The 22,273-nt window shown below is 32.9% G+C and overlaps 2 long non-coding RNA genes and 1 pseudogene across 2 annotated transcripts; 2 read left to right on the forward strand and 1 right to left on the reverse strand.

The window, feature by feature from the left end:
• Positions 1-3,162: 3,162 nt before the first annotated feature.
• LOC132948267 (uncharacterized) lies at positions 3,163-4,483 on the forward strand. The gene is made up of 4 exons (XR_009665015.1): positions 3,163-3,390; positions 3,467-3,633; positions 4,137-4,296; positions 4,368-4,483. It is a non-coding gene; the product is annotated as an uncharacterized LOC132948267 (long non-coding RNA).
• Positions 4,484-4,632: 149 nt separating this feature from the next.
• LOC132934014 (uncharacterized) lies at positions 4,633-5,152 on the forward strand. Its single transcript, XR_009662972.1, has 3 exons — positions 4,633-4,769; positions 4,860-4,950; positions 5,015-5,152. It is a non-coding gene; the product is annotated as an uncharacterized LOC132934014 (long non-coding RNA).
• A 1,792-nt stretch (positions 5,153-6,944) lies between these two features.
• LOC132950405 (cholesterol 7-desaturase nvd-like) lies at positions 6,945-22,273 on the reverse strand (annotated as a pseudogene).

Raw genomic sequence — 22,273 nt, forward strand, 5'->3', positions numbered from 1 at the left:
TATTATCTACCAAGTAAAACTTACGAGGAACATTGTAGGCGTATTACATTCTCAAGTTATTGGACCGAGCGAAAAAAATTTTATCGACCATTAAGAAAAATATGTCTATATTATAAACAGCTCAACATGAATCAAAATAACTTGAAAATGTTATGGTTTTAAATTCCTTTATAAACAATCAACGAAAATTGCACGTATCTTGGTACAGCAATTTATTTTAGAGTACTGCCACCAGAGGCGAGCGAGGCATTTGCCTTGAGCGCCTGATGCTGGGGGGCGCAAAAATATTAAATGATTAACTTGAGAAAAATTATTAATTATTGTATAATACTGATACGTAAACGTTATATTATATACTCAATATAAAATGTATTTCTTCATTGATTACTCGTTTCTCGTTTATTACTTTACAATTATTGAATTATTATTATTATTATAATTTTCTAATTTGTTATTGGTAGTATTTATTATGTTATCTTTATGAGTTATGACTTTATTTTCATTTCGCCCGAAATAACAGAATACGTATATTAACCACACATATATGACCACCATTTACTAACACTAGACTAAGAAGAAAATGTAAAACAAAAGAAACTATATACTTATATAAAAAAAAAAATGTACTAATATCTAATAACTATTATATTACTAACCAAATGTATCACTATTTTATAACCAATTTATCACTATTTTATGTATCAATGTATTATAACCAATGTATCACTATTGTAAAACTATTGTAATAACTACATACTATGGAAATGTTAAAGATTTATGTTTAAGCTTTTTAACATAAAGTATTTTTTTAGAAGGGAGGTGCTACGCACCCACGTATTAAGTAGTCATATATTAACTGTGTACTGCGCGCCGCACGTTTCTAATAATATTTGACACTATAACTAATAAGGCAATTAGTATAGTATAACATGCGGAGGTCGTTTCAAAATCGTAGAGAAAACAATTGAACTACAGAAGGTGTCGTCACACGTATCTTTCCTGGAAAGCCAATTCCCATACGAAGGATACGAGTCGACCAGCATACCAAATACGAGAGCCGGACTCTGTCTCATGACTGAGCTTAGCCACTACTACAACCACCCACTCCAAAGGACACAATCGTATATATAGAAGTCCAGGACAAGAGCTCTTCAGACGGTTAGGGACATTCAGAGTCAGGTCGTAACACCACTCACAGTTTAAATTCTATCTTAAAGAGTCGTGACACCACTCTTTTACACCATATATTATAACATTGTAATTTTGTACTACGATAATAAACATTCATCATACCTAGTACATCACGTATTTCATTTCTGCGTTGAGGTATATATCAACGTCGGTTGGGACGTAACATGTGAAAGGAGTTTCAGTAAACTTAAATTGATAAAAACATACTTAAGATCTACAATGGTTAAGGAGAGATTGTCAAGCATAGCCATACTTTCTATAGAAACATAAATCGCTAGCATATTACTATTATTTTGAATAATTCTAATAATTTGCATATATCAAATTTATTTGTTTACCATAGTATAAGAAGATAGTAATTAAATAATTAAAAATTATATACTTGTGGCTAAAAATGTTATTTCTTGTTCCTCGAAACCTAATTGCAACTTTTCAGATTATTCCGAATCGTATTAATAATATTAAAAGCTGTGAGTGTGTCAATCCCAAAACCCAGGGGTCACATTTCTTAAGTTCTGCTTCAGGATAAAAAAATGGCTCAGTACGGGTCTGACTGTCACCTACACGAAAAACCGAAACCGATTTCACGTAATAATTCCGGAAAAGATGAAAAGCGAAGCGTTATCTCGACTACGTATCGTGCACAAAGACACAAAAAATAAAAAAGTATCACACGGACCGTAAATTTGCTATATAAGACTGATATATCAGACGATAAAACGCCCGTGTTACCTCTTAAATCGCGGGTCGTTGAGCAGGCAGTAACCTGCGTTCACGTCTTCACGAAGTTTCGGTGTTCGGTAAAATGTAATGCCCGCCACCGACCGGCGAGAAGTACCTCCGATTGATAATCATTGTGACTTATCACTATGTACTAACTATGATAATAATAATTGTTATCAAATAAATAAAAACATAACATTATTATTTTTTCGTTTGCCGACGTTTGAAGCACTCGTGAATTGCAATTATTTGAAATTTGAACAAAAAAATACAGACCACAGTCGTGCAGAGTTCTAATAGTTCTATTCATAAATATTATTACATAATCGCCATGCATAAGTGTATTGTTTTTAGTAAAACATCCGAAGTATCGCCTAGCCACATTATGTTAGTTTTAATTTGTAAGTATTATTTTCTAGTTGTACTGATTATATATCTTAATAATATCGTGTCAGTCTAATTTGCTAATTTGTTCACAACTATAGATTTCCAAAAAATGAAAATAGAAGGAAATAATGTCTAAACATGTTTGAATTAAATGATTATCCCAATTTCTATCTGACATTGTATCTGCGGATTATTTCTCAATTGCTGATTGTAATCAATGATCTCAAAACATAATCCAAACCGTTTTTCTGGGATAGAGAAGAAAAATACTCTGAGCACGACTAATAAATTGCATCTATGTAAAATCATTTAACATAATTCATGAATTAGGTATTTATATATTTTTTACAAATTGAAATTTTCAGAAAATTGTGTTTCAAATGAAGGTGTCTTTCGTGCTGCGGTGGTAGACGACGGTGTTGTCAACAGAACCGAACAATGTCGGCGAGGGTGGAGCGTGACGTCGCTACTTGTTGCCGGTCGTTAGCAGACAAAATATTGCACAAATAAGCGAGTTGTGCATGACGGCCAGGTAAGTGTGTCCGTCAGGAGAGTCGTCACGGGAGAGAGTATTCAGGATGATGTCTCACCACTATAATATTATTATTTTTTTGTTTACCTACATTTGAATCACTAGTGAATTATTTCGCGGATTATTTCTCAATGACTGATTGTAAACAATGCTCTCAAAACATAATCCAAACCATTTGTCTCAGATAGAGAAGTAAAATAATTTTTAGTAATTTACAGCGACATTGGTACCACTCTGAGCACGACTAATAAATCGCATCCATGTAAAATCATTTAACATAATTCAAGGTAATTATATATTTTTTACAACTTGACATTTCCAGAAAATTGTGTTTCGAATGAAAGTGTTGGTTGTGCTGCGCTGTGCCGCTGCGGTGGTAGATGACTGTGTTATCTCCAGAATCGAACAATGCCTGCAAGGGTAAAGCGTATCATCCAACGATGAGGTTAAAGAAAATGAAAAGACAAATAAAGAATTTGGAGACGTTACAATTGATGAATTTAATTCACCCAGAAAATCCTTAGATACTTAATAATGTCTAATTCACATACACTTATGTAAGTATATCATTCAAGTATCCAATTTTAAATGTTTGCCGAAACCGAAAGTTACTTAATAGATTATCGTTTTTAGTTCATTCAGTGGATTATACTTATATTTTCCAAACTGAAATATACGATGTACCACATACAAGGAGCTAGGAAGTTCTATTGAAGTGTAAAATCATGTTAACATTATGAACATCTAAACTTTCATATAGATACAAACTAATAAGATGTACACCTTAATTATTGATACAGGTTAATATGAATTGTTTATTTTATATATAATATCACATTTATTTATAACTTATATCTTTCAGGTCTATAGTTTATGTTAAGTTGTTTAGCAGATGACTTACACTTAACAGTTGTTTTCATGCAATTGTTATTACTAGATTTCAACGTTAATAGTAAAATTAAATCTTAATTAAAAATACTCTGTTCAAAAATTTAAATATTTACTTTCCAAATACCTACTATTAACATTGTCTCTCATACTTTATTATCATAATGTTTTTAGAGTTTACACACATATTTTGCAAATTTTGCACGACTAAGTGAACACCAATTATCTTCAATTGCACTCTAAATCATGTTTGTGAAAAAAATTATTTGCCAATGACTTATTTATAATCATAAAAAAACTTTATTTTTAAATTTTATAATAAGAGAAAAAAGTATTTAAAATCTTTATTAATTATACTATCATAAATTTCATACTTTTCGTATTTATAGTTTAATTGTAATTTAAATTATTATAGAATTCCTCACTGGTGATCTGATTGTTGTGCATAGGCGTTCCCCAGATTTTACTTCAGATGCAGCATAGATGGCTAATTTCTAGAGAAGTAAAATACATTTTAGTAATTCACAGACACATTGGTACTACTCTGAGCACGACTAATAAATTATATCCAAGAGGTAAAATTAATTTAACATAATTCATGAATTTCAGTTGTATTTATATATTTAATACAATTTGACATTTTCAGAAAATTGTGTTTCTCCAACGATGAGTTAGAAGAAAATGAACAGACTAATAAAGAATTTGGTATCGCCAACCGGAGCAAGGGGACCGTAGATATATACTTCCTGTATTGTGGTGATAACCTAAATGGCGGTAATCATTTCTACAGCAACACTGGTAGTACTGCTCTGAGCACGACTAGTAAATCTTATCTAAGAAGTAAAATTTATTAAACATTATTCATGCATTTCTGTTGTGTTGATATATTTTTTAAAACTTGACATTTTCAAAATATTGTGTTTTTCCGACGATAAGTTAGAAGAAAATGAACAGACGAATAAAGGATATGGAGACCTTACAGTTGATGATTTTAATTCACCCAGAAAAGCCTTAGATACTTAATAATGTCTAATTCACACACACTTATGTAAGTTTATCACTCATGTATCCAATTTTAAATTTGTGATATTGTAACTATTGTACAAGATTTTTTGACAAACCTGGCTTCACCTTTCAGAATGGTTGGCATGAGCTGTGAAAAGATATATTATATTGAAGATGTAGGCTGTTAATAAATTTGTGGTGTCCTACATATGCATACATACAAAGTATGTACATTTATTGTTCATAGTAATATTAACTATCAAATTTTATTGAATGTGTAAATTATAGGTTTACTGGTCGTCAAATACGTTCCCATTCATGGAATTTACTTCTCAACAAGAAAAGACAAACTTCTTTGGAAGAAGGCTAAGCAAACACCAATTACCTTCAATTGAACTCTGAATCATCTTTTTGAATAAAACTATATGTCTAAGACTTACTTATAATTATAAGAAAACTTTATTTTTAAATTTTATAGTTTGAGGAAAAAGTATTTAAAATCTTTATTAGTTATACCATCATAGTTTTCATATTTGTCGTATTTATAGCTTAATTGTAATTTAAAATTTAGAGATATATGACTAATGTGCTGTAATTTATTGTTATACTTGTAGTAGTTTTTTGTACATACTAAATAAGAAATTTTAAGTGAGTAAGAAGAAATAAATTTGAATATAATACAAGATATGACTGTAGGCATTTAAAACAATGAGAACATTCTGTTTTTATATCTATGGATATCACAGAACTTTAAAAGTAGTCTTATGAGTTATGATCAATATGTTGCTTTAAACTTTTTAACTTAAGTTTTAAGTTTTTTATTTACATTTTATTATGATATGAGCGCAAATTTGTTTGCGTTTACATATTTATTCTGGGTGATAGTATGATATGCTGAGTAAGCACAGAATTTGTTTCATGACCATAACGATTTAAACTGTGAACTTTTGGGCTGCATATTTCGACAACTAACTCATTTGTTTGTATTGTAAATCAATTTTTTATTGCTTTTATGCAATTATTTCAGTTGTGGAATTTTAATTTTGAATATGTTTATTGTTGACTTGTTTTGAACTGTTTACAGATATATTCAGTTTCCAACTTTTCTCCGCTCAGAATCGTTTTTCTGATACAATGATATAATATCATTGAATTCAAATTTAACACCATTCGTTATAGTGACTGACTTGTAATCTACTGTACAGCAGAGCGACAGCCTCTTGCCCACCTTTTAATTTAATATTATTTTTTTCCTACAGGGTTGGCACTTGCCTCTAAATATTATGTCATATTGTTGTAAACACAATGTTTGCCTATGTTAATCTTCGCAAACGCTGAGTAATATTAATTATGCCACGAGAAAAACCATCAACAAATTACAAAAGACTGCTAAAAATGGAATTTTAATTTCTTGCGTTTTGTTTATCACCGTAGAAACAAATAAATTATTAATAAAAATAAATATTAATTAACTAACAGGCTATAATAAATAATAACAATATAAAATATCCAAACTGACAAACCGTCACCGCTCAGAATCGTTTTTCTTATACAATGATATTTTATCATTGAATTCTAGTTAAATACAATCCGTTATACATTGACCCACTTTTAACCTACTGTACAGCAGAGCGACATCCGCTTACCCACTTTTTAGTTTTTATTTTCATAGAAATAAAATATGCTATGGAATATATATCAAGTTCAAAAGCAATTGACAGGAAAATAAAAAAAAAAATAATTTTATTGGTATTGTAATTTGAAATAATTGATTTAATATTAGTCAAATTGGTTTAGTAAAATTATATACTCTTCAGCAGGGCTAAAATTGTGTGTAGTAAAAACAGTGTTCGGGACTTCAGGACTTTGGGAGTAATGCGTTAGTAATATTGTAACTAATTGTTTTAAAACTGATTAGATTGATTCTTTTAAATGAACACCATCTTAAGTGTTTGGAAGTTCTGACACCATTATTAGAAAATTTAGATGACAATGAGAGTATTAACATGGCTAAAAAAGGTAACACAACCTTTCAAGTGATAAATATTATATTATGTATATTTAAATATTTCCATTATATAATAATTTTTTTTTTCATTTGACAAAATTTTTTAAGTGAAATTTAATATTGTAATTTTACATACCTATAATACTATATTATATAATATGTATTAAGTAATATTTTTCAGTTATGTTAAATAAAAATTAATATATTCATTCACCAATCCATTGTTTCCTTTCTGTTACTAAATTGTATACTATTGGCACTATAAAATTGTTTGTACCATTTTCTATGTGCCAAGAGTGTTGGTTCTTATTCTGAAACTAAAGGCTTTTCAATGTAACTCTTGTGGTTCCAAATGACTACATCTCTCTCGAACTGTAATACCTAACATAAAATACATAATAATTTAGTATTCATTAGTGAAAATTATAAAACAATAGTAATTAACACTAAACCAACCATTGCAGCTTCCATAAATAAAACTATTAGCATACAGTGACAAACACACTGGACAGTAGATACGATGTACAACTTTTTGAATCAATGGATCGACTAGTGTGATAGCTTGTACCAATTTTATGGGCCCAAAACTGGTTTTAAAATTTAAAATCACTTATCCAGGACCAATCTATAAGGCAATAACAATTTATACTTCAATATTTTAGTATTGACATTGTACATTTTTTTTCAAGCGCAAAACAAAATATGTGTATTACTGAAATAAATAAACAATAAACATGTTGTGTATTATAGATGTACAAATGTAATAAACATATTAATATAATACCATAACTGGTCAGGTACGCCCGCAGATAAGCTGCTCACAAAATACTTTCCCCTTACCATCTTTATGATGAATTTTTAAAAATATAAGGATTCATAATTTTTATTGATTACCTAATAATTAGATACTTACCTACATAATGGTTAATATATAAATTGGTTATTAATTGTTTGGAAAAATATACGTATACTGTATAAAAATAAAATATTATGATTCATAACTAAACAGCCGACCCGGCGGCATGCGATAACGAGCTTTATAATCTGCATATTACATAACAATAATTCACAATAAACATTTAATATAAATTATAACAATAACGACTGTGTGTGCGTGTGTGAGGTGGTCGGTCGGTGGGTACTGGGTACCCACATTGTCGCGGCGGGGACAACACCAATATATTATTATAATGATCAAACCCGTATTAATGTAAAATTTCAGAAGCTCATAAAAATTTAATTTAAGGTTCTTGTAGACATTTTTTTTTTGCTAAAGGTAGACAAACTTATGAGTATTCTTATGTTACATTTTCAAATCTTAGATTTAAAAAGAAAATATTTTATGAATTCTCAACTCAAAATAATTAGCTAATTTTCGTGATTTTTCCGTATTTTGTCAAAATTTGAATTTTAAATGCTTATAAATAAAAACTGTGACTAAGGATTTTTAATTTTTTTCATCTGCCTTTGAAACAATAACCTAGGAGCCTTCTATTAAATTTTCAAGCTTTTTTACTCAACAAGTAAAATTTTATTGATATTTATAGAAAAAAAAACTAAAAAAAATGAAAACTGACAATGTCCGTAAACAGCTCAAAAAGAGTCAAAATATTTTCAAAATGTTATGGTGTATAGAAAATGCTAATATAAACATTCAGTCAAAATTCCATGTCCCTACGGTCATTTGTTGTAGAGTTACACCAAAAACCAAAATCGATTTTCTCGAAAAAACAGATTTTGCGTAAAAATTCCCGTTTTTTCCTTAATTTTTCTTTTGTTTTTCACGTCGCTTTTGAAAACTACTGGGAAATTACTTTTGACCCCCCCCCCCCCCCCAAAGTACCAACTAGATTCACTTTCCTATAGGAAAAGTTACTGTTGAAGAAAATCCAAACACTTTTACTGTCCTAAAAAGTGATGACAGACACACAAATAAAAAAAAAAAATAAAAAAAACAACACATCATTGTAAAAACAATACATTCATCGCTTCGCTCAGAATCTAAAATACGGCGATTCGCACACGTAAAGATTACAATATAGAAAAACTAGACAATAATATAATGCAATTCGGCGTTAGCACTGCCGAGCGGACTGGACACCTTTTGGCGGCCGTGCAAATGTCATAATTAAACAGCCGACGCGGCGGCATGCGATAACGAGCTTTATAATCTGCATATTACATAACAATAATTCACAATAAACATTTAATACAAATTATAACAATAACGACTGTGTGTGCGTGTGCGAGGCGGTCGGTCGTTGGGTACCTACTCACATTGTCGCGGCGACGACAACACCAATATTATTTTTATTTTTTTTTTATTGTGACAAATGCCTCGGCAACTATGGGCCAATGGCCCATTGGCTACAAAAGAAATTACTTAGTATTTATATTAATAATAGATAAGTTACATTAAATATGGTAGGTACATTATACTTATAATATATATTAAATTTCGTTATGAAGTTCAGTATCCCTTACGAATTTGAGAACGTTGGTTAGGGTATCGATGTTGAGGTTTTCAGCGAGATGGTAAGTTAGATTGAATTTTTGACGTTGTAATTCGTACTTTCTGCAGTCGGTGAGGATGTGTTTAACTGTCATGGGATCGTTGCAAGTCGGGCACATGGGTGGGTCTTCTTTCTTCATTAGGAAGGCGTGGGTTAATCCAGTGTGGCCTATTCTGAGCCTATTGATAACTACTTCTTCTTTTCTGGTGAGTGTGTTGTTTGGCCAAGGGAGAATGTGGTTTTTAATTTCATTCAATTTGGCGTTAGAAGTTTTCCATTCGTTTTGCCAGAAATTGAGAATTATTTTTTTAATTATTTGTTTGATGTCGGTTATTGAATAAACTTGGCATGGGGTTGCATTTTATGACACAGTAGCCTCTTTGGAAAGTGCATCAGCTCTTTCATTTCCTACACCAATATATTATTATAATGATCAAACATACCTACCCATATTAATGTAAAATTAATTTTGTATGGCATGGAATCATAGGTATACATTAATTTTTTTTTTTTTGCATATTTAAGGATTTTTATGAATCAATGCTTACTTTGGTAAACTAATAAAAAAATCAATAAATGTACCTTTTTTAAATCAGAAAAACTAAAACTAAAAACTAAATTATATAATATTATATACATATAACGGTAGGCATTGTTGGTTTTACCTCTAACTTTTTTTTTTTTTTTTTATTTAAAATATAATTACAATCCATACAACAATTTGGTACAATAAGTAATTTAGATAAAGTATTTACATGTCTAGAATAACAGATGGGGGAGGGCACTCATGAGTACTGCAGTAGTGCCACCCGACAGATTAAATTAGAAGGTCTCTAGGCCAGGAGCGTTTTAAACGTCTCTGGGGGTTATCAGGGATTGTTAGAGAAGATATGCGTTTTATTAATGGATTGTAGTGTTGGATTAACTTGGAATGAAAGGAGATGTAGTGAGATTTTGTTAATTGAGAGAGCGGTGGAATATTTAGATCTTTGTGGAGATTGTTATTTGTGATAAACCATGGAGCAGAGACAATTTGCCTCAGACAGATAGACTGGAATGCCTGGATTGTTCTCGTGTTGGAAGGTTTGGCAGAGCCCCAAATCTGGATGCCATAGGACCAAACAGGTCTGATGATGGTTTTGTATATTTATAGTTTATTTTTTAATGATGTCTTGGATCTAAGAAGTGGGCGGAGTAAATGGAGTCTGGAGTTGACTGTTTTTCTTTTTATTTTAAGGTGTTGGGCCTATGTGAGGCACCTGTCAAATATCAAACCTAGGTATCTTATTGTTGGGGTGATTGGGATTTGGTTATTATTAAACGATACAGAGGGGTAGTTCCCTGGTCTAAGAGAGAAAGTGATAAAGGATGATTTAGCTTTATTAATTTTGATCTTCCAGCGGTTTGACCATAGTTGAATCGAGTTGAGATGATTTTGTAGCCGGAGAGATACTACCTGGGGGTCATGGTTTGAAGCCAGGGTTATCGTGTCGTCAGCATATGTACCCAGTGATGTATGGGGAGAGGTCGGAGTGTCGTGGGCGAATATAGAGTATAAGAAGGGAGCTATGTCACTTCCTTGAGGGACTCCAGCTAGTATTTGGAAGTTTGATGAGTAGCTGTTGTTAACGCGGACACAGAAGGTGCGATTTTCGAGGTATGATTTTAAGAGAAGGTAGTAGGGGGCAGGGAGGAATTTTTTGAGTTTGAAGAGAAGTCCTTCATGCCACACCTTGTCGAAGGCCTGAGCCACGTCAAGGAGTACAGCCGCACAGTAAAGTTTTGATTCCATGCTGGTAGAGATTAAGTCGACAGTGCGGTGGAGTTGGTGGATGGTGGAGTGCTTGGACCTGAATCCAAATTGGTGGTTTGGGATGATGTTGAATTTGTCTGATAGTGGAAGAAGCTTTTTGAGGAGTATTTTTTCAAAAATTTTTGCGAATGTGGGGAGGAGAGAGATTGGTCTATAGGAAGATGGGATATCAGGTGGTTTGTCAGGTTTTAGAATAGGATTATGTTTGAATGTTTCCAGGCTGTAGGAAAGTAGGATAAACGAAACATAGAGTAGAAAATTAGTGCTAAAAGAATGATAGATTTTTCAGGGAGGTGTTTGACAACTAAGTTGCTTATTAGGTCGTGCCCAGGGGCTTTTTTGGTTGGGAGTTTGCGGATGATGTATTGAATTTCACCCGGGCTAGTATGTTTGGCAGGAAGGGCCATGGGGAGAGGGGATTCAAGAAATCTAGTAATATTTAGAGTATGAATTTTATTTTGGATGATATTATGTGGCTTGAAAGCGTTAGCCAAGTGTTCGGCGAAAATGCTGGCCTCTGGTATTAGCGGAGCGGTTTCCTCAGTAGGGGTGTTTTGAGTTGAAATCACCTCCAACTATGAATTTTTGACCTAAGGTGGAAAAAAAGGTTTGAAAATCGACAGACGAAATTTTGGGTCCAGGGGGACAGTAGATTGCAGAAACGGCAATGGGAGTAGAGTTGACAAAGTTGACTTGGATTGTAGTGGCTTGTAAGTAGGGTTCAGAGTGTGGTGCTAATTGATGATGGGATAAATTGTTTTTAATGTAGATAGCGGTAACCGCGTGGGCAGTACCGTCCGGATGGCAAGTATGATAAACTTGATATCCAAATATTTTTGAGTGAGATGTGGGGGTAAAGTGCGTTTCGGAGATAAGGGCGATGTCGATATTTTTAGCTTCGAGAAAGCATTGGAATTCGTGCTTATGTTTGGAAAGACCATTGGCGTTCCAGGAGATTATGGACAGGGGAGAGTTTAGATTAGAATTCAGAGTCATTGGTAACAACTAATTTATTGATGAGAGAGGACAGGAGGGTTATTAGAGGTGTGATGAGTGATTTGAGCTCATGAATGAATGGATGTCAGTTGATTTGAGAGAGGGTTTTCGGGAGGGGATTCGTTAATAGGGGATTGGGTTTTACCTTTAGTTGCGCTGGCGAAGGAGTTCTGTTGGGTGGCCGAACTGGTTTGTACAAGGTTAGGGTTGGTCTGCCGAGAGATGTCCGAACTGGTGAGGTTAACATGGCTGGTGGTAGATGGGTTGCTTGAGTGTTGATAGTAGTTGGTTTGGGCGAGGTTCTTGAGTTTGGAGTTTCTTGATCGCAACAGAGTTTTGGGTTTGATGCATCCCTTATAGTTTGCAGGGTGTGCTTCCCCACAGAGAGCGCAGGATGCCGGGGTGTCCCTTGATTTTTCACAGAGTTCAGAGAGGTGACTTTGGCCGCAGCGGACACAACGAGGATCGCGATTGCAATAAGTTTTGGTGTGGCCGTAGTCCTGGCATCCATGGCACTGGGGAAGGTTCTTTCGGGAGTGAGGCTCTTCGACTTTAATTTTGGTGTAGCAAAGTGAGGTAAGTTTGAAGATATTTGAGTTTTCAGGAGCCGGGTCTAGATCGACGAAAAAAAGCGGGAGAGGAGATTTAGATAGTCTTGCCTGGATATTAGAGATGTTTCTTACAGCGAAGCCCTTAGAAGTTAGTTCATCCTTAATGGAATTTGTGTCCGTCGTTGGGTGAAGATTTCTTATTACAACCCGATAGGGCTTATCAGCTTTGACTTGGTAAGTAAAATATTCGAATTTGTTTTCGTTTAGCAGATGTATAATAAGGCGATAGAATTCGATTTTGGTCGTAGTGAGTTTTAGGTGTTTGGTAGACGATTTGCATTCGAAACCGTTTTCGCCCGTGATCGATAGTAAGGATTTGCAAAAATCGTTAAAATCGACTGGTGTAGTGATGAAGATAGGTGGCAGAGTTGTAGGAGAAAGTTCATTTGTTTGTTCAGCCGTATCCATGGGGTCGGGGGTAACCACTTCACTGAGTGCTTCATAGCGATTTGGCGTGGAGAATTTGGAAGTGTTAGTTTCAGAGATTTTTGGCTCTTTGGATTTTGGAGAAAGACCTGGCGAAACGAGACGTTTGGATTTATTAGTAGACCATGATTGGTCATCGGAATCATCGGAGAGATTACGTACGTCGCTGTTTAAGTTAGTATTGATAGTTAATTTCTTATTTACGTTTTATCGGTCGGCATGGGAGGCTGATTAGAGTTTTTTTGACTCAAGACATTAGCACGAGCGGAATTATTATTTTTACCCGACGACCTTGAATCGAGCATCGTCGACTTGAGATAGCGAGCAACGGTAGGCAATTAGACCGATAAGCCGGTCGGCCGGTAACACGCACGGGATGGGCGGGCAGACGCCGCCCAAGTAAGCAATTAAATATGTTACCGATTTTCGATTTTTGGGACAACCACAGGTCCGATCAAAGAAAGGTAGACGTTATGTTTGAGGTTGAGACAATACGAATGTTTAGACACTTCAACGAAAAAATTCGGTGGTGATTGACTCGCACAGCTAGTACTATAAGCAGAACGACGAAATAACGATGTTACGCTGACGGCGTAAATGGTATGACTAATTACCGCTAACTTAAACGAGAAAATACGAAACATGTAGTTTTTAATAACTTTATCTTTACTATTGTCTAATCTCTTCGTCGTCTGTCCAATGCACCACCATACGTTTCTAACCTAACATTGCATAATGATTTTCACTTAAAAACCATCAATGAAGAAGCTCAATCATTTTACTTGCGCTACACGACTTCTATCCCACCAAAATCGTCTTATTAAAAACCTCTCCTCTCTAACCCTCCCAGGGAATCCAAGGCGCAGGCTAAAAAGGAAATGGTGTCGTGACCTAATACAATTATAAATTTTAAATATACTATGTTCATTACATGTATATATTCATTTTAATCTCAACATATTGCAAAAAAAATAAAAATAAAAATAAAACAAAACATATATATAAATAATTCATGCTAAGTGTCGTCAGTGGGCGGCTTCTTACTCAATTTTTCATGCCATGTTTTCTCTTAGCACATAAGCTTATTGTACTCACATGTATAGATTGTTTATATTCTAATTAATATTGAAAAAAAAAAAAAAACTATTGTCTATTATGCATTGATGATTTGATTATGCCCATACACACGTACAGTTAATGATAATTTATAACACATCACACGCATGTTATAAACCTACTTGATTGTACAGTTTTTTACTACACTTACATTTTTACATTATTTTACAATAATATTTTTAGTATTAAATATGTATATTCATTATCCACATAACAAGTACCTAGGTATAAAAATATAGGTACTAATATATTATGTGCCTATCTAATATCTATGCATATTATATTAATAGCCAATGGGTTTAGACTATTATTATTGTTAATAGGTAACAACTTACCAGTTTTCAGTAATTAAGTCAGGGTAAGATGTTAAGGCCTTTAAGGTAAAGGCGGTTCTCTTAGCATTTTTCTTTATGAATGTTATTTAATTTGTTTCTGTTATCGAATTGTGTATAAATAAGGAATGTATATTGGGTCAAGTGTATAGTTATTGGTACTATTAAATCTTATTATCAGAAAATAACTTAATTATCAAATCTTTTAGCGATTACAAATATGGATAGGTACCTATTTGGCTATTTATTACAAAAACTAGAACATGCATAGAAACACCCATGTTTGATTAATTATAACAAAGGTATTTCATTTTTAAATTATAGCGTTATTGGCACCTGTTTACCACTTAAATAAATTATTTAAACTATGCTATTACATATTATATTGAAAGTATTCATGAATATTGAAAACTAACCACAGCATTACTCACTCAAATTAAAAATATTTCATAGGTTCTTAATTTATTAATTTTCGATGCTTAAAAATAAATATTGCTTAAGCTATACTTATAACTCAAATGAGGAAATGAGATTCATAAACGAAACTTTGGCTTTGAAAAAGTATTACTTGTTTTTAAGGTTGTTCGAGACCTTCCAATCATTGGTATTAGTTATTATCACAAATTTTTATTTTTTAAATTATCAAAATACTTAGAATGGTAATATACGTAAATTTTACGAATACGTCCTATTTATAATGTAGTTACACGATTAATATATACGAATCCCCGAACAAAAATCCGGCGAAAAAAAAGTCTGACGGAATAAAAGTCTCAAATTTAATAATTATTAAGTTAAGTCTAGATTTTGAAAAGGCAGTAATTACAGCGGCTAATAATGTTTTAAGAATTAGTTATTAGAGGGTGCTTTTACCATCTTTGCCAGAGTACATTTCGTAAGGTCCAGGAGTTAGGTTTACAAACAACGTATATATTATGAATGGTGACAAAATTAGTCATTTATGTTCTATGACTGATGGTCTGGCATTCCTTCCCCTTGAACGGGTTTACGAGAAAATTTAGTTTTTAAAACAAACTATTATCCCTGTAGCGAATGAATAATTATTAAATTACTTCGATATCACATATTATGTAAATGGTTCGTATAAGAGAGTTGGTGCCGATATGAATATAAATTAAAGAAAAACTAAACCCGTATTCCTAACAAAAACGTGGAATGTCTTTGAAGCCACTTTAAATAATAGTTTATGTTTGATTGGGAAACGGGAAATATCAGAATAGGTACATAATATTTATAAATATAATGTTTTGTTACTCAATAATCGTTATCAAGTTTCTATTTGATTGATATTGCCAACTATTATTGAATTAGAATTACGATAGAGTTCTTTATTGATATAATATGTGATTATTTTATATCTGATCGAATACGAGAAATATCAAAAAGTAGTTGACCAGTGCCGTACATCGTACCAAATACCTACGTAGTGTTACATACAATTATTATAAATTTTTGGCCGAAATATAAAGTATTCAAGTATTTCATGAGAAAAACGTACAATGAAACACGGTGTAACGTGGTCGGGGGAACGACCAGTTAAATATAAGATATCCAGGGAGAATCGTAGGATCCTATAGATATAAATACCGTAGCCAGGGGCAGATATGTAGATATCAGGATCTTAAATATATTTAAATTACTAGGATTCCTTTTCAGTTATAATTATGTTTTATTGTCTACTAAACACTTACAAATATTAATACTCACAACTATATCAACTATGTTCTATTATACTATGTAACTGTATCGTAGTCATACGGAGTGCGGTAATCGTAGTGTGTATTGAGGTCTAAGGTGCACAGTGAACTAACTTACTAATACATTGTGTGCTTTGGCCATAGGCCTTACAATTATGTGTGTGTTTTAATATTAATAATATATCGGTCAGCAGTAAATCGTATATACAGTAGAGTTCGTATTATATACATAGGTGTCATGTAACATTTATTTATATTTATAATTGTTACAACGGAATAATAACTTATTGCAAATATGTAAACGCATAGTTGATTATTCTTATTAGTAATTATTATTTAGATGAATTTATGAGATCTATTGCGCTAACAATCTTAAATATTAACAATTATTATATTAGTTTTTTACTATAGAATTAGGTATTAGAATTATTAAAAAACATTTTATATACGAGTAAACAGTTAAAAAAAATAAAAATATTTCTAAAAAATTGAAATTCTAAAAGTTTTATTTTCTAAAACACAGTGATTCTAAAACTTGGAATTCTAAAACTCAGCATTCTAAAATATGATTTTCTAAAACCTGCCTCAATACCAGCTATAAAGGTACTAGCAAGGCTCGGCAAGTCAAATATTTTTTTTAACTCAGCTAAGGTAAGTTAATATGCACCAATAACAAAAAGTTAAAAGTTAAATTAACTATATCAGTTAACTCAGTTAAGTTAAAAGTTAATACACACTTTTTGTTAACTTTTTATTAAGTTAAAAAAAAGTTAATTTGTTTATACAACGCTAGCGTACTTAAATTGTTTCCAATCCAAAACTAAATTAGACCACCAGCTATACTGTATACATTATAGAGTATTTCCATATAAGTTATATTCATACATACATATAATTTTTTTACATTAAACAATTCACGGTAAATATTATTTGACATGAATTAGTGAAATATAATAAAATTAAAAACAAAATAAATGAACTTAATTATTACTTCTTAAAATGAAAATTTAATTCGTCATTTTCATTTTAATTAAAAAAGAAATTTAGTAAGTCAACAGTTAAGTTAATGAAAAGCCAAAAGTAACTAGTTAAGTTAAAAAGTTAAAATAAAATAAACTTTTAAACTTAACTTTAACTTTTTAAATTGTTAATGCCCAGCCTTGGGTACTAAGTAGTGGCGTGTACCTACCTGTTGCACTTCCACGTCCATTTTGAAAACGATAAACTTGCCGAACACCACTACCCCGTGCTGCAGATCGAGCGTGGTCACGTGCCGGCCGCGGGAGCCATCCGCCCGCCACGCGGGCGTCCACTCGTGGACGCCGATCCACCTCCACAGCGACCGGTCGGCCTGCGCAGCGTACTGGCCACCGAGCGCCATGTGGCCGTGCAGCGCCGGCAGATGGGCCACGTCCGCTCCATTTTCCGGGATGTCTTGGATGTGCGCGTTCACGTAGTGTTCGCTGCGGCCGCGGTACGTCCACCCACGGCCTGCCGCCTCGACGTCTCTGGCCGGCCGCCACGATGGCACATCGTTCTCTGCGTGGTACCACATGAACACGAACCCGTTGGCTTCGCAACACTCCCAACTCCTCACCGACGCCGCCATCGACGACAATCCTGTGTACACATTGTAAGTTGTAACGATTCACAGATTACTGACTCGTCATTTACGTCACACTCGGTGAATTTACAGAATAGACAAGTAGTATACATTAATTGTATGTTCACAGTCTTTTTTTTTTCACTGCGTAATTTCACAACGTTCAAGCGCGGATGTACTCCTTGATCACAATGATTTTATCGTAACAAAAATCACGGGGAGATATCACACTCGCTATCTACCTGTTTGCCCCTTACTCAAAAATATTTACCGTGTACACACCAAATGTATTTTTTCCAACAAAACTTATTATAAAAACTGAAATAATAATTACTACATTCACATTTTTTTCCATTTATATTGGATTCACTGTAATTTATCTAATTAATGAATGTCCGTATTTTTTTTAATTAATATACTTTTAAGTTATAAGCCAATCATTTTTTTATATTCAGTTACTAATGATCCGTCATTTAGTCAAAGTTGTGTCTTAATTTACTTTATTTTCTCAAAGTTTCATTAAATTGTTTTATAAGTTATTTAATTTTTTCAAAAATGAATTTTCAAAAATCTCAAATAATTTTTAATTATTAGTTTATCGTATACGAAGTAATCCGACCGTGGTTCATCCCCCCTTGAACGTTGTGAAATTACCGCGGTGAAAAAAAAAAGACTGTGAACATACAAATGTATACTACTTAGACAGAACACAGAAACGTAGAATACGAGCCTATACATTATTTTCATATTTTCAGTCAGTCGAGTTAGAATCGCGAAGTAGAGACTATATCGGTCTGCGGTCATGTTAAATCATGATAAATCAATATTGCTTCAACTCATACTCCGATACTCCTGTGATCTTCGATAAACTACCCTCAACAACAGGTTTAATGCATTGTATAATAACATAACTATTTTAGACATTTAATAAATAAATAAATTATTGTATACGTTGCTAAGTCGTATTCGATTGTGTTAGTTATGAACGCAGGTCATAAGTTTCTAGGACCTGTAAAATATAACTTAGAAAACTATATTTATATTAGTCCAACAACCCGGTTCTCAAGACCGGTTCGTGTAGAAAGATTACCCAACCATATACTCATTTACTGGGCAGAATTAGGTATAATATCGACAATCGACAGCCACTTGGTTCATATAACCAAGGAGGCGTGTTGCACCATGCACGGGCAAGCGTTTTCGTTTTTCACAAGTATCGCAAACCCATAGGGACCAAAAAATTCATGAAAATTTCGGAAAAAAACCCGTTTTTTCCCAGAGCAGCGGTCGGCAATAGGCGGCCTGCGGACCAAATCCGGCCCACCTAGGGAAAGTAACTGAACCACCAAACATTTTTTTTTAACGCAGGCTTATTGCACATAATAGATATTTTTATTTATTTTTATGAAGTATTTAAAATGACGTTTTTAAAGAATAAATATCGTTAATTGGTAACGATATAACATTAATTGGTCTCCAATCTCCATGTTGAAAACACTACGTATTAGTTGTTCTCCAAGAGCAGGTACCAAATTAAAAAAAAACTGGCTGACATTATACCTATGTCCTGTTATATTAAATTATTTGCTTAAAACAGCTTGAACTGTATTTTTATCACAAAAATAAATACATTATTTATTAACTAGATGCTAAGTTTTAACTGGCTCTCGAAAACCCCTGGCCTAGAGAATATTAAAATAATAAATTTCCAAAAAAAAACCCAAGTTTTCGGAAAATTAAAAAAAAACCAAATTTTCGGAAATTTAAAAAGTTGTATTTACGCTTAAAAAATAAAATAATCCAAGTAAAAAAAAAAAAACATCTTAAAAAATTGATAAGAAAACCTTCTATTGTCATTCCACATTCACCAATACGGTTATCAATGTATCATTGTATTAAAATGTAAAATTAAACTATTAAAAATATTAATACAGGTATTTCAATATTTGTTATAAAAATAACTTAGTTACATATCAAATGGTATTTATGTGGAAGAGTTGAAATCACTTGCATTTTTAAATGTTACATAATTAATATTAAAAAAGTTACACCAAGAACCAAAATCGATTTTGTCAAAACCCGAATTTGCGTATAAATTGCTGTTTTTCCCGGTGCTTTTGAAAACTATTAGGAATTTTAATTAGGCTTTATTTTATTACTTTAAATTTTGACCTCCCGAATGCACCAACTAGATTCACTTTCCCATATCGCACAAGATACTGTTGAAGAAAATCGAAGCAGTTTTATTGCTCAAAACCGTTATGACACACAAAAATAAAAACATATAAAAAATCACACATCATTGTAAAATAAATCATTACGTTCATCGCTTCGTTTAGAATAATTTTAAATAATTTTAAAATAAAAACAATAAATAATTTAAAATATAGTTTTTTAGAGACGTATAAAATGGTGTTTTTAATAACATTTACTGTATGTAAAATAACAGGAAAATTTTTTGTCCAATTTCTGCCTGCTTTAGTCTATACTATCTATATATAGGGTGTAGATGCATTTTAAATTTAATGTTACCGAAAATAGAACATTATAACTTACCTAGAGCCGTCACGTACTTGACTTGATTGACGATGAGTTGATCGGAGTCCAGGAGCGCAAACCATCCATTCGGATAGACTGGCGGCAACGTTCCTTTTTTCCTTAGTCTCATCATGGATCGTATCAGGTGTAACTTATCCTTTGACGCCCATTGCTTTTGTGTGAGGTGCTGTTCGTAACCCACGTCAGCCAATTTCTTTTGTCAATAAAACAGAAGTAACTTACTTAAATTATTTGGGTATTTAAAACATTTACAATATAGGTACATACATATTTTATAAATTTAAACTGTAATAATATAAGCAATGTTCATTCGCCAATCAATCACGACGAATTGGAATCGTTTTCAGAGTGACAATATTACAATTTAATATTCTTATCATATTACAGTCGCAGTACCCTGCAGCAGTGGTATGGTTCCGGGGCCCGCACGCTTATTAGGGAGCTCAGAGTGAACACTTTTTTTCTTTCAACTATATATTTTGTATTACATTTTTTTTTTAAGATTTAAATCATACATTTTCATTTTAAGAACATATTGTGTCTACAATTATAATTGTGTTGTAGCACGTATGAGTTTTACTAACGCAATGTTCATGCGTGGTGTAAGTAGGTACCTACGGCGGCGGTCAACGAGTGTATGAAATTTATGATTATAGACACTGACACACTACAGAATATATACAAAATTGTAACGAAAAACCCTAAGTATTTTTGCGTGTTTTTTATATGGCGTTAAAAAGGTTGGGACCCTTGAATTAGTTAAATTCCATTACTTTTTTGACGGGTTTTGCACAAAATAATACGTATTACATACATAGCTATGATACCTATATTTCTGTCACCTCGTTTGGTTTTCAAGAAAAACAAGTAATAAACAGTGTAATAATATTTAAACAATGTATGAAATAATTTCAGCAAGCGGAGGAACCCACTTGAGATATCTCAGATACTTGTCCAGATGGAGGTGGGACGTTAAAAATATCACTCGCGGGCTCAAATGTTGAGGTTACGACACTGCAGGTTGCCATAGGTGGAACTACGGCCCAGTCTAATCACGCCCCGTAATAATATATAGAGTAGTCAGTAGGTATCTACCTACTGGACTACTGGTACTACTATACGTCTATACAGGGGCGTATTTAGGGGGGGGGGGGCTGAGGAGGCTGAATGGGCTGATTTTAAGAAAATCTAAAAAATATTTTCATGGTCTATCAAAGTTGCTGCTAGTCTTAAGTCTAGTCTCTAGTCGTATTTTTATTTTGTAAGCTTATCCTTTCGCTCATGGACAAAACTTTACCACGGGAGATAATACTTGGAATCATAGATACTAATAATTAAAAACCCGTCGTTACCTGAATAAAGAATATATTATGCACAATATGACACAGATGTCAGATATAGATAATAATCAGTTTCTTATCTATATTATATCTGTGTGATATGGACACTTTCATATTTCTAGTCAGTAAACGGGTAACCTTATTCAACACTGCGAAGGTTAAAAACATATTAGAGAAACTCAACTTCAGAAAATCGTTTCGCGTAGGTTTAGCATTGGGAAAAGTGGCCCAGTGTTCCGCCTATGCTGGTTGCAGTTATATACTTATATATACCTACTAATTATATTATATTATGCTATAGAAAATGTCTGTACGCAGTGTAATATTATCATTCCATATTTGTTTACCCTTTGTATGTCCAATGGTCTTATCAAAAATCGGTAACCGTACCACAGTCCCAATGATGCACCAACTCCTGCGATCACGTACTTGCAGCAGTCACTACAGCAGTAATCGTGCGACAACTGAACCAACAAACAGACGGCCAAAAAAAAAAACATCGATTTTTCCAT

This window comes from Metopolophium dirhodum, chromosome 1 (assembly GCF_019925205.1).
Source record: "Metopolophium dirhodum isolate CAU chromosome 1, ASM1992520v1, whole genome shotgun sequence".
NCBI lineage: Eukaryota > Metazoa > Arthropoda > Insecta > Hemiptera > Aphididae > Metopolophium > Metopolophium dirhodum.